The sequence below is a fragment of the Arachis hypogaea genome, chromosome 10 (assembly GCF_003086295.3).
Source record: "Arachis hypogaea cultivar Tifrunner chromosome 10, arahy.Tifrunner.gnm2.J5K5, whole genome shotgun sequence".
Lineage (NCBI taxonomy): Eukaryota > Viridiplantae > Streptophyta > Magnoliopsida > Fabales > Fabaceae > Arachis > Arachis hypogaea.
Genome location: NC_092045.1, coordinates 63,312,489 through 63,329,149, shown reverse-complemented (window position 1 = coordinate 63,329,149; position 16,661 = coordinate 63,312,489). Strand labels below are relative to the sequence as shown.

At 38.1% G+C, this 16,661-nt stretch overlaps 1 long non-coding RNA gene across 1 annotated transcript; it reads left to right on the top strand.

Annotated features, from left to right (window-relative positions):
* The first annotated feature begins 12,306 nt into the window (after positions 1 to 12,306).
* LOC140175848 (uncharacterized) lies at positions 12,307 to 16,444 on the top strand. Its single transcript, XR_011866635.1, has 2 exons — positions 12,307 to 13,114; positions 16,244 to 16,444. It is a non-coding gene; the product is annotated as an uncharacterized lncRNA (long non-coding RNA).
* The last annotated feature ends 217 nt before the right edge of the window (positions 16,445 to 16,661 follow it).

Genomic DNA, 16,661 nt, shown 5'->3' with positions numbered 1-16,661 from the left:
GAACAAGAGAAGCAGGGGCGTGAACTCCAAGAGTTGAAACGCCAAAAGCTCTCCTCTCAAGTTGAGGGAGCATCCACTTCTCAAAATCAAGGTTGTTGAGTCCTAACTCTGTGAAAACCTCTATCATTAGGAGCCTATTTTTTTTTTGCATTTTTTTTCTTTTGTTGTGTTTTCTATTCTAATTTTTTAGTCTCACCTTATATCTATCTTTAAGTCTTGTTCTTAATTCATAATTAATAAAATTGAAATTTTATGCCTTAAAGCTATGAATGTCCTATGAATCCATCACCTCTCTTAAATGAAAAATGCTTTAATCACAAAAGAACAAGAAGTACAGGATTTCGAAATTTATCCTTGAAACTAGTTGAATTAGTTTGATGTGGTGACAATACTTTTTGTTTTCTGAATGAATGCTTGAACAGTGCATATGTCTTTTGAATTTGTTGTTTTGAGAATGTTAAAATTGTTGGCTCTTGAAAGAATGAGGAAAAAGAGAACTGTTATTGAGGATCTAAAAAATCATTAGATTGATTCTTGAAGCAAGAAAAAGCAGTGGATACAAAAAAAAATTTCGAAAAAAAAAAGAAAAAGAAAAAGAAAGAAATAAAGTTGTGATCCAAGGCAACAAGAGTGTGCTTAAGAACCCTGGACACCTCTAATTGGGGACTCTAGCAAAGCTGAGTCACAATCTGAAAGGGTTCACCCAATTATGTGTCTGTGGCATGTATGTATCCGGTGGTAATACTGGAAGACAGAGTGCTTTGGGCCACAGCCAAGACTCATACACTAGCTATGTTCAAGAATCATTATGCTTAACTAGGAGAATCAATAACACTATCTGAGTTCTGAGTTCTTATAGATGCCAATCATTCTGAACTTCAAAGGATAGAGTGAGATGCCAAAACTGTTCGGAGGCAAAACGCTACTAGTCCCGCTCATCTAATTGGGGCTAAGTTTCCTTGATATTTTGGAGTCTATAGTATATTCTCTTCTTTTTATCCTTTTGATTTTCAGTTGCTTAGGGACAAGCAACAATTTAAGTTTGGTGTTGTGATGAGCGGATAATTTATACGCTTTTTGGCATTGTTTTTAGTATGTTTTTAGTATAATCTAGTGAGTTTTTAGTACATTTTTATTCGTTTTTAGCTAAAATTCACTTTTCTGGACTTTACTATGAGTTTGTGTGTTTTTCTGTAATTTCAGGTATTTTCTGGCTGAAATTGAGGGTCCTGAGCAAAAATCTGATTCCGAGACCAAAAAGGACTGCAGATGCTGTTGGATTCTGACCTCCCTGCACTCTAAGTGGATTTTCTGGAGCTACAGAAGCCCAATTGGCGCGCTCTCAACGGCGTTGAAAAGTAGACATCCTGGGCTTTCCAGCAATATATGATAGTCCATACTTTGCCCAAGATTTGATGGCCCAAACCGGCGTGGCAAGTCAGCCTCAGAAATTCCAGCGTTTAACGCTGGAACTGGCATAAAACTTGGAGTTAAACGCCCAAACTGGATTAAGAGATGGCGTTTAACCCCAGAAAAGGTCTCTACACGAAAATGCTTCACTGCTCAGCCCAAGCACACACCAAGTGGACCCAGAAGTGGATTTTTACGTCATTTACTCATTTCTGTATACCCTAGGTTACTAGTTTACTATTAATAGGATCTTTTGACAATGTATCAAAACCTCATTACACTTTACACGTTTTCTTTGTGTATCTTCCACGGCATGAGTCTCTAAACCCCATGGTTGGGGGTGAGGAGCTCTGCTGTGTCTTGATGGATTAATGCAATTACTACTGTTTCTCATTCAATCATGCTTGCTTCCATTCTAAGATAATACTTGTTCTTAACCCGGATGAATGTGATGATCCGTGACAATCATCATCATTCTCAACTATGAACGCGTGCCTGACAACCACCTCCGTTCTACCTTAGATTAAGTAGTTATCTCTTGGATTCTTTAACCAGAATCTTCGTGGTATAAGCTAGAACTGATGGCGGCATTCAAGAGAATCCGGAAGGTCTAAACCTTGTCTGTGGTATTCTGAGTAGGATTCAATGATTGAATGACTGTGACGTGCTTCAAACTCCTAGCAGGCGGGGCGTTAGTGACAGACGCAAAAGAATCACTGGATTCTATTCCGGCCTGACCGAGAACCGACAGATGATTAGCCATGCTGTGACAGAGCATAGGAACATTTTCACTGAGAGGATGGGAGGTAGCCATTGACAACGGTGAAACCCTACATACAGCTTGCCATGGAAGGAGCCTTGCGTGTTTGATGAAGAAGACAGTAGGAAAGCAGAGATTCAGAAGATGGAGCATCTCCAAAACCTCAACCTATTCTCCATTACTGCAAAACAAGTAATCATTTCATGTTCTTTTGTCTTTCACAATCAATCCTGATAATTTCTGATATCCTGACTAAGATTTACAAGATAACCATAGCTTGCTTCAAGCCGACAATCTCCGTGGGATCGACCCTTGCTCACGCAAGGTATTACTTGGACGACCCAGTGCACTTGCTGGTTAGTTGTGCGGAGTTGCAAAAGTGTGATTGCAATTTCGTGCACCAATGTCCAGCCTTAGCTGTGTCATCCTCTTGGGAGGGTAAAAGTGATTCAGGAATTTGTCTGATAACTGTTTCCATGTCTTTATGCTTGCTGTAGGTTGGTTATTTAACCACCTTTTAGCTTGATCTTTTACAGCAAATGGAAACAGTAATAGTCTGTAGACATCCTGATTTACCTCTTTATCATGTACTGTGTCAGCAATTTGTAAGAACTGTGCCAGAAACTCAGTAGGCTCTTCCTGTGGAAGACCAGAATACTGGCAATTTTGTTGCACTATGATAATGAGTTGAGGATTTAGCTCAAAGCTGGTTGCTTTGATGGGAGGTGCACAGATGCTACTTCCATATGCAGCTGTAATGGTGTTAGCATATGACCCCAGAGTCCTTCTGGACTGATCAATTCCACTTAGGTCCATAATGGATAAAGGGAAATGATATGGATTGCAAATAGATAAAATATATATATTTTTTTTGAATTAAACCAAAAAAATAAAATAAAATAAAAGGAAATTAAGATAAAAAAAATTCGAAAATCAAAAAGAAAATAAGATCAAAGCAAATTGAGAACTGAATCAATTAGTTAATTAAAAAGATTTTGAAAAGAGCAATTAAAAAGATATGATTGAAAAATTTTTATGAAAAAGATTTGATTTTTGAAAAGAGGAAAGAGAAAAACAACAAAATGACACCAAACTTAAAACTTTTAGAAAATCAAACACTAATTTTCGAAAATTTTTAAGGGAAAAACACAAAGAGGACACCAAACTTAGAATTTTTATAGATCAAAAAGGGACTAAGGACATGCAAAATCGAAAAACTAAAAGAAAACAAAAGCATGCAATTGACACCAAACTTAAAATATGAAACTAGACTCAACTAAAAGACTCTAAACCAACAAAAATAAAACAGTCCTAATCTAAGCAACAAGATAAGCCGTCAGTTGTCCAAACTCGAACAATCCCCGGCAACGGCGCCAAAAACTTGGTGCACGAAATTGCAATCACACTTTTGCAATCCCGCACAACTAACCAGCAAGTGCACTGGGTCGTCCAAGTAATACCTTACGTGAGTAAGGGTCGATCCCACGGAGATTGTCGGCTTGAAGCAAGCTATGGTTATCTTATAAATCTTAGTCAGGATATCAGAAATTATCAGGATTGATTGTGAAAAGTAAAAGAACATGAAATAGGTACTTGTTTTGCAGTAATAGAGAATAGGTTGAGGTTTTGGAGATGCTCCATCTTCTGAATCTCTGCTTTCCTACTGTCTTCTTCTTCAAGCACGCAAGGCTCCTTCCATGGCAAGCTGTATGCAAGGGTTTCACCGTTGTCAATGGCTACCTCCCATCCTCTCAGTGGAAATGTTCAACGCACCCTGTCACGGCACGGCTATCCATCTGTCGGTCCTCAATCAGGCCGGAATAGAATCCAGTGATTCTTTTGCGTCTGTCACTAACGCCCCGCCTTCAGGAGTTTGAAGCTCGTCACAGTCATTCAATCATTGAATCCTACTCAGAATACCACAGACAAGGTTTAGACCTTCCGGATTCTCTTGAATGCCGCCATCAGTTCTAGCTTATACCACGAAGATTCCGGTTAAAGAATCCAAGAGATACCTACTTAATCTAAGGTAGAACGGAGGTGGTTGTCAGGCACACGTTCATAGTTGAGAATGATGATGATTGTCACGGATCATCACATTCATCCGATTTAAGAACAAGTAGTATCTTAGAATGGAAGCAAGCATGATTGAATGAGAAACAGTAGTAATTGCATTAATCCATCAAGACACAGCAGAGCTCCTCACCCCCAACCATGGGGTTTAGAGACTCATGCTGTAGAAGATACAATGAGAAACGTGTAAAGTGTCATGAGGTACAGATACAATGTCAAAAGATCCTATTAATAGTAAGCTAGTAACCTAGGGTATACAGAAATGAGTAAATGACGTAAAAATCCACTTCTGGGTCCACTTAGTGTGTGCTTGGGCTGAGCATTGAAGCTTTTATGTGTAGAGACGTTTTCTAGAGTTAAACGCCAGTTCTCATGCCAGTTTGGGCGTTTAACTCCAAGTTTTATGCCAGTTCCAGCGTTAAACGCTGGAATTTCTGAGGCTGTTTTGCCACGCCGGTTTGGGCCATCAAATCTCGGGCAAAGTATGAACTATTATACATTGCTGGAAAGCCTAGAATGTCTACTTTCCAATGCCGTTGAGAGCGTGCCAATTGGGCTTCTGTAGCTCCAGAAAATTCACTTCGAGTGCAGGGAGGTCAGAATCCAACAGCATCTGTAGTCCTTTTCAGTCTCTGAATCAGATTTTTGCTCAGGACCCTCAATTTCAGCCAGAAAATACCTGAAATCACAGAAAAACACACAAACTCATAGTAAAGCCCAGAAAAGTGAATTTTAACTAAAAACTAACTAGATTATACTAAAAACATACTAAAAACAATGCCAAAAGGCGTATAAATTATCCGCTCATCACCTTCAGAGCCTTCTTTTCTAATTTCAAAATTCTTCTATTTATACTCTCCTTCTCATCTTCAAAATGGGTCTTCAAGTACTTGGATGTGGGCCTTGGCCTTGATTGAAGCAGTCAGGAATGACTCTTGATGACGTTGACATTGGCTGTTAACACACCAATGTTTACAAGTTTGGATGGGTTCCATTGAAAATGAAATTGGCCTTAGCGTTGGTGAGCAATGTTTGTGTACAAACAGTAGCACAAACATTGCATGCAAAAATCTTTTTTAGCATTGCCACTAATGTTGGACTCAAGGTTGGTGGCACCAACGTTCTTTATGTCATGTGTACGCATGGCCCATGCGTACGCATGACCCAGCATTGGCGTGCAAACGCTAGAGTTCAACACACAACGTTGGCACAACAATGCCCCTATCACGCGTGCGCGTTGCCCACGAGCACGCGTGGATTGTCAATTTCCACGCTCACGCGTACGCGTCGTCCTCGCGCGCGTGTCGAAGCAAATTTTTCCAATTCCAAATTGAGATTTTATCAAAGACGTTGGTGGTAACGTTTGTTCACCAACATTGGCCCCCTTTCAATTTGTAATGTTGCCAGCAATGTTGGTTAGCCAACTATGGGCCACCAATGTTGCCTGGAACATTGTGAGCAACGTTTTTTGGCAAAGTTTGTGGCAACGTTGGTGAGCCACTTTGGCCACTAACATTGCTTCTTCTTACATAATCAACGTTCATGGCAACGTTGGTGAGCCAACTAGGGCCACCAATGTTGCTTAGTTCTTCCTATGCCAATGTTTGTGGCAACGTTGGTGAGGCAACTTTGGCCACCAAGTTGCCTTTTCTAATTCTTCCTTGCCTTTCCTCTGCGTCTCATTACCTATTATCAACCAAACAAATGCATCAAAGCCTTGCCATAATCACAAGATTTTGCATCATTCATAGCATCAAACAATTCTTGCATAAATCTCATGAAAATGCACATAATTAACAATGTTTGATCAAATCAAGGCATGCATACAATTCTCATCCAAATGCTTACTTATTACCTAAGAAATGCATGGAAACCAAGTAAAAACTAATAAAAAAGGCTTGTGAAACTAGCCTAAGATGCCTAGGTATCACAACACCAAAATTAAATCTTGCTTGTCCCCAAGCAAGCAGTAAAACATAAGGAGAATGAATGAAAATAGAGAGAGGTATAAGCTCTTATTGGAGATATTCAATTCTGGTTAATGGGGTTTTCATGCATGATATCTTAGTGATTTTTCTCTGTGGCTAAGGTAGTGAAACTCCTTTGGATCCTTACTTTGATGACAAAAAAAATGAGACTTGTTATTGTTTGGTCCTTAGTTTGAGCTTTTCTTGCTTTCTTTCCTTTGATTTAGACTTATTGCTTGCTGAGGCTAAATCCTATGTGTTAAGGTAGCTTTTTAAAGTAAGCTTTTAGCCAGCATTCCCGCCCTAGTTGGTTCAAGATGCTAGGTGTTGAGACACCCGTAAGGACTTACTTGCTCAAGCCTCTACTTTGCACATACACATCACAGGCATTTAGCTTATTTTATTCTTTGGATATTAGTGCCCAGCACCTCTTTGGGTCACTAAATGCTTTGTCTCAAAGTAGCTCTTGATGGTGGACTTTCGGTTGGCAACCCCAAGTTAGTTAACCCAAGTTGCCAGGTGATGAAGCACTAACAAAGAGGTGTTTTCGCCGGTTTAGAATCAAAAGGATCAATTTGTTGGTAGTATAGTCTAAACCAACAATAAATTCTCTTAATCAAATGTTAAATTCAATTCAAATCAACCGAGAGTAATGAAACCTCGGGTCGTTCTCCCTAGGAATGCAATTGAGAGTGTTACACCTTCGGTTGTTAAGGACAAAAGGGGGATTTTGAAATCAAGAAATGAAAGATTAAAAGAACTAAGAAATCAAAGAACTCAGTAATAATCAACATTGATATTAGTGCAAGTATAAAGGGAATAAGATCAAAACTAGTGAAAATGCTATTAATGCATAAAAAGAGCCTTGACTTGGAAAATGAGGATCCAAGGAATCCAATCATTACCATAACCACAACTATGATAATTATGATGAGTCAATCTCGCCTAGTTAACTGGTGGACGAAATTGTGATAAAAAGGTTCCAGGCACTGTTAGAGAAGCTCACAACTCCGTTCAACTTAACCAGCAAGTGTACTGGGTCATCCAAGTAATACCTTACGTGAGTAAGGGTCGATCCCACAGAGATTGTTGGTATGAAGCAAGCTATGGTCACCTTGTAAATCTCAGTTAAGTGGATTCATAGGGTCAAATGTAATTGGATTAGATAATATAAAAGATAAATAAAATAAAAAGGGATAGAAATACTTATGTAAATCAATAGTGGGAATTTCAGATAGGCGTGTGGAGATGCTAGAATCCTTTCGAATCTCTACTTTCTTATTGCTTTCATCCAATCCTTCTTACTCCTTTCCATGGCAAACTGTATGTAGGGCATCACCATCATCAATGGCTACTTTTAATCCTCTCGGGAAAATGGTCCTATGCGCTATCACTGCACGGCTAATCGTCTGGAGGCATCACCCTTGTTGATAGCTACATCCCATCCTCTCAGTGAAAATGGTCCAAATGCTCTGTCACAGCACGGCTAATCATCTGTCGGTTCTCAATCAGGTTGGAGTAGAATCCATTGATTCTTTTGCGTTTGTCATCACACCCAGTCTTCAGGAGTTTGAAGCTCGTCACAGTCATTCAATACCGGAATCCTACTCGGAATACCACAGACAAGGTTAGACTTTCCGAATTCCCGAGATCCTACTCGGAATACCACAGACAAGGTTAGACTTTTCGGATCCCCATGAATGCCGCCATCTATCTAGCTTATACCACGAAGATTCTGTTGGGGAATCTAAGAGATATGCGCCCGGCCTAAAGTAGAACGAAAGTGGTTGTCAGTCACACGCGTTCATAGGTGAGAATGATGATGAGTGTCACGGATCATCACATTCATCAAAGTGTTGTGCAACGTATATCTTGGAATAAGAATAAAAGAGAATTGAATAGAAAGTAATAGTAATTGTATTGAAACATGAGGTACAGCAGAGCTCCACACCCTTAATCTATGGTGTGCAGAAACTCCACTGTTGAAAATACATAAGTGAAAGGTTCAGGCATGGCCGAATGGCCAGCCCCCATGGTCTAAGGACTAGGCGTCCAGAGATGTCTCATACACTAGTAAAAAGTCCTATTTATAATAAACTAGCTACTAGGGTTTACATGAGTAAGTAATTGATGCATAAATCCACTTCTGGGGCCCACTTGGTGTATGTTTGGGCTGAGCTTGATCTATCCACGAGCTGAGGCATTTATTGGAGTTGAACTCCAAGTTATAGCGTGTTTTGGGCGTTCAACTCTGGATCATGACGTGTTTCTGGCGTTTAACTCCAGACAGCAGCATGTACTTGGCGTTCAACGCCAAGTTACGTCATCAATTTCCGAATAAAGTATGAACTAGTATATATTGCTGGAAAGCTCTGGATGTCTACTTTCCAACGCTGTTGAGAGCGCGCCATTTGGAGTTTTGTAGCTCCAGAAAATACATTTCGAGTGCAGGGAGATCAGATTCCAACAGCATCAGCAGTCCTTTTGTCAGCCTTTTTCAGAGTTTTGCTCAAGTCCCTCAATTTCAGCCAGAAATTACCTGAAATCACAGAAAAACACACAAACTCATAGTAAAGTCCAGAAATGTGAATTTAACATAAAAACTAATGAAAACATCCCTAAAAGTAGCTTGAACTTACTAAAAACTACCTAAAAACAATGCCAAAAAGCGTATAAATTATCCGCTCATCACAACACCAAACTTAAATTGTTGCTTGTCCCCAAGCAACTGAAAATCAATTAGGATAAAAAGAAGAGAATATACTATAAATTTCAAAATATCAATGAATATTAATTCTAATTAGATGAGCGGGACTTGTAGCTTTTTGCTTCTGAACAGTTTTGGCATCTCACTTTTTCCTTTGAAGTTTAGAATGATTGGCTTCTCTAGGAACTTAGAATTTCGGATAGTGTTATTGAACTTAGAATGATTGGCATCTCACTTTTTCTTTTTGAAGTTAAGCATGTTGATTCTTGAACACAGCTACTTATGAGTCTTGGCCGTGGCCCTAAGCATTTTGTTTTCCAGTATTACCACCGGATACACAAATGCCACAGACACATAACTGGGTGAACCTTTTCAGATTGTGACTCAGCTTTGCTAGAGTCCCCAGTTAGAGGTGTCCAGAGCTCTTAAGCACACTCTTTTTGCTTTGGATCACGACTTTAACCACTCAGTCTCAAGCTTTTCACTTGGACCTCATGACACAAGCACATGGTTAGGGACAGCTTGATTTAGCCGCTTAGGCCTGAATTTTATTTCCTTGGGCCCTCCTCTCCATTGATGCTCAAAGCCTTGGATCCTTTTTACCCTTGCCTTTTTGGTTTTAAGGGCTATTGGCTTTTTCTGCTTGCTTTTTCTTTTTCTTTCTATATTTTTTTTCGCCATTTTTTTTCGCAAGCTTTCTTTTTCACTGCTTTTTCTTGCTTCAAGAATCAATTTCATGATTTTTCAGATCATCAATAACATTTCTCTTTGTTCATCATTCTTTCAAGAGTCAACAGTTTTAACATTCATAAACAACAAGATCAAAAGACATATGCACTGTTCAATCATTCATTCAGAAAACAAAAAGTATTGTCACCACATCAATATAATTAAACTAAATTCAAGGATAAATTCGAAATTTATGTACTTCTTGTTCTTTTGAATTAAAAACATTTTTCATTTAAGAGAGGTGAAGGATTAATAGAATTTATTCATAGCTTTAGGACATAGTTAAACACTAATGATCATGAAATAAAGACACAAAATATAGATAAACACAACATAAAAACCGAAAAGCAGAAAGAAATAAGAACAAGGAATGAATCCACCTTAGTGGCGTCTTCTTCTTGAAGGACCAACAATGTCCTTAAGCTCTTCTATATCCCTTCCTTGCCTTTGTTGCTCCTCCCTCATTGCTCTTTGATCTTCTCTTATTTCATGGAGAATGATGGAGTGCTCATGATGTTCCACCCTTAATTGTTCCACATTGTGGCTCAAATCTTCTAAGGAAGTATTGAATTGTTCCCAATAGTTGTTGGGAGGAAAGTGCATCCCTTGAGGCATCTCAGGGATTTCTTGATGCTGAGCTTCCTCATGCATCTCTTGAGAACCGTGAGGGGTTTCTCTTGCTTGCTCCATCCTCTTCTTGGTGATGGGCTTATCCTCTTCAATGGAGATGTCTCCTTCTATGATAACTCCAGCTGAGTAACATAGATGGCAAATAAGGTGAGGAAAAGCTAGCCTTGCCATGGTGGAGGGCTTGTCGGCTATTTTGTAGATTTCATTGGAGATGACCTCATGAACTTCTACTTCCTCTCCAATCATGATGCTATGAATCATGATGGCCCGATCCACAGTAACTTCAGATCGGTTGCTAGTGGGAATGATGGAGCGTTGAATGAACTCCAACCATCCTCTAGCCACAGGCTTGAGGTCCAGTCTTCTTAGTTGGACTGGCTTGCCTTTGGAGTCTCTCTTCCATTGAGCTCCTTCCACACATATGTCCGTAAGGACTTGGTCCAACCTTTGATTAAAGTTGACCCTTCTAGTGTAGGGGCGTTCATCTCCTTGCATCATGGGCAAATGAAACGCCAACCTCACATTTTCTGGACTAAAATCTAAGTATTTTCCCCGAACCATTGTGAGATAATTTTTTGGATTCGGGTTCATACTTTGATCATGGTTCCTAGTGATCCATGCATTGGCATAGAACTGTTGAACCATTAAGATTCTGACTTGTTGCATGGGGTTGGTTAGGACTTCCCAACCTCTTCTTCGGATTTCACGTCGGATCTCCGGATACTCATTTTTCTTGAGCTTGAAAGGGACCTCAGGGATCACCTTTTTCTTTGCCACAACATCATAGAAGTGGTCTTGATGGCTCTTGGAGATGAATCTTTCCATCTCCCATGACTCGGAGGTGGAAGCTTTTGTCTTCCCTTTTCCTTTTCTAGAGGATTCTCCGGCCTTAGTTGCCATTGATGGTAGTGGAAAACAAAAAAGATTGTGCTTTGACCACACCAAACTTAAAATATTGCTCATCCCCGAGCAAGAGAAAAAAGAAGAGAAGAAAAAGAAGAAGAAGGGAATATGGAAGAGAGGGAAAGTGTAGGTTCGGCCAAGGTATAGAAGAGGGGGTTGTGTTGTGTGAAAATGAAGTAGAATGGAAGGGTATATATAGGGAGAGGGGAGAGTGAAGTTTCGGCTATATAGGGTGGGAATGGGTGGGAAAGTGTTTTTGAATTTTGAAGGTGGGTGGGGTTTATGGGGAAGAGTGGATGGATGTGAGTGGTGAAGGGGGTGATTGGGAAGAGGGTTTGAGGTGATTGGTGAAGGGTTTTGGGAAGTGTGACATGGGAAAGAGTAAAATAGGATTAGGAGGTAAGGTGAGAATATAGTAGGTGGAGATCCTGTGGGGTCCACAGATTTTGAGGTGATCTTGTGGGGTCCACAGATTGTAACAACCCTAGTTTTTGAAAATCAAATAATTAGTTATTTGTGATTTATTTTAAGAAAATTATTTTACTAAAGGTAATTAAATGGAGTTTCATCATAATTGGAGTTTAAATTAATTAGAATTCTTATATAATCTTTATTAGATATTTGGTATAATTGAAATTATAATTTTGATAAATGAAAAATAAGAAAGAATTGTATAATTTAATTTAAATAAATCCTATTTTGAATGAATTATGTTATTAATTTGAACTCCTAGAAATTATTTTATTAGAAATGATTAGATTGATATTTATAAATACTTTAAGTTTAAGTCAATTAATGTTTATGTACAATTTTTATTATGATTAATTACTTTATAAATTGAAATTAAAGTTTCAGAGATAGAAAAATAATAGAGATTTGTATGATTTAATCTAAAAAATTGATATTTGAATTTAAATTGTACTTTACAAAATATAATTAACTTGTTCATTTTATAATATAAATTAAAAATAATTGATTAAACTTAGTAATATGTTGATAAATAATATTTCTAAATATTTTTAATAGAGTACATTTGATTTTAAAATTATCCTATCCTCCAATTTTATCAAAATATCTATTCATATTTATCCATATTACTTTATAAAATCCCTAATTCCTAAATTCCCAAATCAAACTCAAAAAACTCTAGTTTCCAAAATTGAGAAACCCTAACCCACTAACCCCACACCCCAGCGCCGTTCCCCCTTCGTTCACCTTCAGCTTCATTCCTCAATATACACACACACAAAACAAGAGAGAAACAGAAGATGGAGGAGCTGCTGCCGCTACCGTGCCCAGCCATCGAGCCATGCGTCGCTGCCATTTTTGCGCCGCCACCGTCGCTCTCATAGCTGCTCCGTGGAGGCCGCAGAGAGGAACGCGAACCCGGAGCTTCCGTGTCGCGCTGCCGATCTGTCACCATGCTGCTGCGTCGCCATTGATGAAGCTTTTGCCACCACCGTGTATCCCGAACAGAGGAAGAAGGAGAAGTCTTCTGTCATCAACGCCACATCTCTTCACTGCTGCTGCTGTTGATGGAAGTCATCGCCATCGCCGAGCCGCTACATCGCCGGACATCATTGCTGAAGGACCGAATGGAGAGGCACGCCAGTTCTGCTTCTACTTCTGGGTTTTTGGAATCTGGGAAAACGCCACTATCGTTGCTGTTTGTTGAGTTTAAGATCGCTGCTACTGTTCTTGCTTTGTTCTGCCACCATCAAGTTTGGAGAAGAACGCTGCCACTGTCACCATTGAAGCTTGCAGGGAAGGAGCTATTGACAGAAGAAACTGCTGCTGCTTGGCTGAAGCTGAGACCTTTCACCATCACTGGAGCTGCCCAGAATTATCATGGTAGCTGCTAAGAGAGCAGAACGGGTGTTAGAACTGCCAATGGAGCTGCTGGGTTTAGTGATTTCTGTGAGTTTCGACTTTGAGGTAGGGGATTTAACGTTTTTAATTTAGAATGCCTACCAAGTTATTGGATAAGTGCAAATGGTTAATAATATTTAAGAATTTCTTAATCAACATGAATGTCCTGAAATGCTTTTGAAATTAGTTAGTCGTTGTGAATATTCTGAGCTGTGATTGAACTTAGATGCTGTTGTGAATAATTATTAATTTAGTGTAATTTATTAAACTGAAATATGCCCAGTTAATTATTGAACAGCTGTTGAATAGATAATTGATGAATTTAGTTTGGATTGCTGCTGCGAATGTAATTGGTTTTGTTGTTATGAGAGACTAATTGATAGAAATAAGCTTAGTTTGAGATTGTGAAATTTGGATTATTGAACTTAGGTTAAGGCTGTGAATGTCTTTGGGCTTCGTTGTGAGTGTTTGAAGTTGTAATTGATGTTGTTTTCTCTGATATGGATGGAATTGTTGAAAAGTTCTGACTCTACGTGATTATACTGAATTAGTTGAGTTGTGTGGCTGAAATTATGATTGGAAATGATTGAGATTTTTGATTGGAACTTTGGTTGAATTTTGTTGATTTTGTGAGATTGAATTATAAATTGTTTGATGAGAGATTATTGTGATTTTGGTATTTTGATGGGTCAAATTGAAACTATTGTTGTTGAGTTGGTTTATTGTAATGGGTTTAGTTAGTGATTAATTGAAGTTGGGCTTAAGGAATAATTGGAAGATTGAATCTTAAAATGTTGAACTAGTTGCTGAAAATCTGATTTTTGAAATTGAAAGCGACTTTGGAAGTGAATCAGTTATTCAACGATAATCGAAATGGTAATAGAGTAAATGCTGAGTAAAGTATAATGAAAGTTGATGTTGAGACTCAATTTTGAGAAGTTTGAATTAATTATAGAACTAGTTATGATTTTTCAAAGTTAAAATGTAAAACTTGATTTTCTGCATTATGTTTAAAAGAAGCCGGAAACTTTGAAAAGCTATAACTATTTCTGTGATTATCGGAATTGTGTGGGACCAAGTCCGGATTGAGCTTGGGAATATAGGAAACTGGACTGCTGAATTTGAGACTTTTTCACTAAGCTTATGATTTATGGTGAAATTTTGAATCATGGATGTCAAATCTGGTTTTTCTGCTGAGCATTTAACACAGCAGCAACTTGATTTCTTTAATGGAAATTCTGCATTTTGAATTTTGAAATGGAACCAATTTTAAATGAAACTTTGGTCCTAATATTTTAATTTCATAAAAATTTAGAATTGTTAGAGTTGTGGTTTTAAAGTTTTGGATTTTCAAAGAAAGATGTTTTATGCAGTAAAAGTTAGGCTTTGTTTTCGAAGTCAGTAACTTTGAGGTTTTATAATTTTTAAATCTGGAACGGTATTGAGATGCAACCAATTGGATGTGAAAATTAAGTATGTTTAGCATATGTGACTTAAATTTCAGGGCTATTCATGTTTTAATGAGTAAGTTATGGGACTTGGAAGAAGATAAGTTCATTAACTTTTAAAGCAGAATTCTGCAGAAAATTAGTCAGCTTCTAGGTTATATAACTTCATCAAAAATGATATTGACCTGAAACCAATTGGAAAAGACACTTGGATGAGTGTAGTTGAACTGTATTAATTTTCAAAGTCATTGGATTTAACTTGGATTTTATATTGAATTTTGAATATTACATGCTGCTGCTGTTTTTCTGGTTTTACGCACTGCAGAGCAGTCTCGGTTTTTCCTTTATTCCTAAGGCTAGAGAAACCAGAAAATTACGATCTTTGGTTTGTTAGAAAGCTTATTTCAAGATGAACGCCTGGACATAAAGTTTGCGCAATTCCGAGTTCATTTGCTGTATTAAAAACAGAAAAGAAGATAGGGTGTTGAGAATGCTTGAGTGATAGTTATGAGTTCATAAAATTAAAGATGAACCTTAGCATTATATGGCTGATTCAATGTTGGAATTTGCTTGTTTCTGAATTGAATTGATATTGGAAAAGTTGAAAAGAGTTTGGTAAATTGTTTGGTTGGGACCCGTAAGGGTGGCTAAGTCCTATTTTTAAAGGAGATTATGTCCAAATTTTTATAAAAATAAGGACTTAACCAAAATCAATATTTAAGGCTTATCTAAAATAACTTCAATGATTCTTTTAAGAAAAGATTATTTGGTATACGAGATTGTGGGCAAGGACGTGGGTTTTGTCCCGCTTGCATATTTATGATTACAAAAGAGAATAAAAAAGCAGAGTACCTGTTGAAAGGTCATTTGTTGCTTGAGGCAACCCCTGAGATGTATTTATTCATTTGTTGCATTAAGGCAACTCCAGATATACTTGTATGATCATCTGCTGCAGTGAGGCAGTCAGATAGATAATGGTATGATTACTGAGAACGCTTTACTACGGTACAGATCCAATTTTATTTCTGTAAGGCAGAGGGGTTATTTCCTGCTACAGAAGTACCGTGACCACCTGTTCCATTTCTGTAGTGGCAGAGGGGTTATTTCCTGTATACAGAAGGTGTGTCGGCATACATCCCTGCAGTGGCAGATGTGTTATTTCCTGCGTGCAGTGGACCCTGTGGTGGCAGAGGGGTTATTTCCTGTACACAGGGGTATAGCCAATAGGAAAGCCTTATCCAGACAGAGGTTGCTGGATAATGTCGGGAGCGGGTTAGTAACCGACAAATGAGCTCATTACCTGCACTAGGGCTAGACATGCATCATCCTTGTGTGTGCATTTGCATTTGATTGGGTTTGCTCGTTGTACTTCCCTGTGATTGTGCTGTTTGCCTTGCTGTGACTTGTTTGGGTGCTGAATTGAATCTTTTGTTAGTGCTATTAGTTGGTGAGTGTATGATGATGATTAAGAATTGACGTTGTGATTGAAAATTAATTATGTGGTTAAAAAAATGTTTAAAGTGACCAGTTTTATATTTTGGAATTTGTTTTGAGCTTAGGTTTTTGAAAGAGGTAAATAGTTAGTTAAAGTAAAACCAAGAATAGTATTTTCAAAAAGGTTTGACAAAAATATAGTTTCCTTGAGTATATTAATTATTTGCATTCTATTTCATTACTTTTACGGTATTCCCATTTCCTACTGAGAACGTGTGGTTTGTTCTCACTCCAAAATCTTCCACCCTTTCAGTGACACAGGTTCGAAGACTCTGTTTGAAACTGCGGGAGATTATAGAATTTACTTATGAGTTAAGTTACTTCCATAGAAGTTCCCTCGCTCTTATTGCTTAACATTTTTATTTTATACAGAGGGGTAGGATTTGTATGTGAGTTTTATTTGAAATCTTTTGTATGACAGATATTATTATTAATAATTATGTGATTATTATTACTTGGTGATGCTTGCTATATGATTTGATAAATAAAAACAAAATTTTCTGGTATTTTACTAAAACAAAATCGCGATATCGAACTAAAGGCTCAATAGTAAATAGTTAATAAAGGAAAGCAGGTTGGTAACACCTTACTTTCGGTACGATCATGACGTTTTGGAAGTTGGGTCGTTACACAGATCCAGAGGTGTCAAGGAATTCCATCCCTGCACCAAA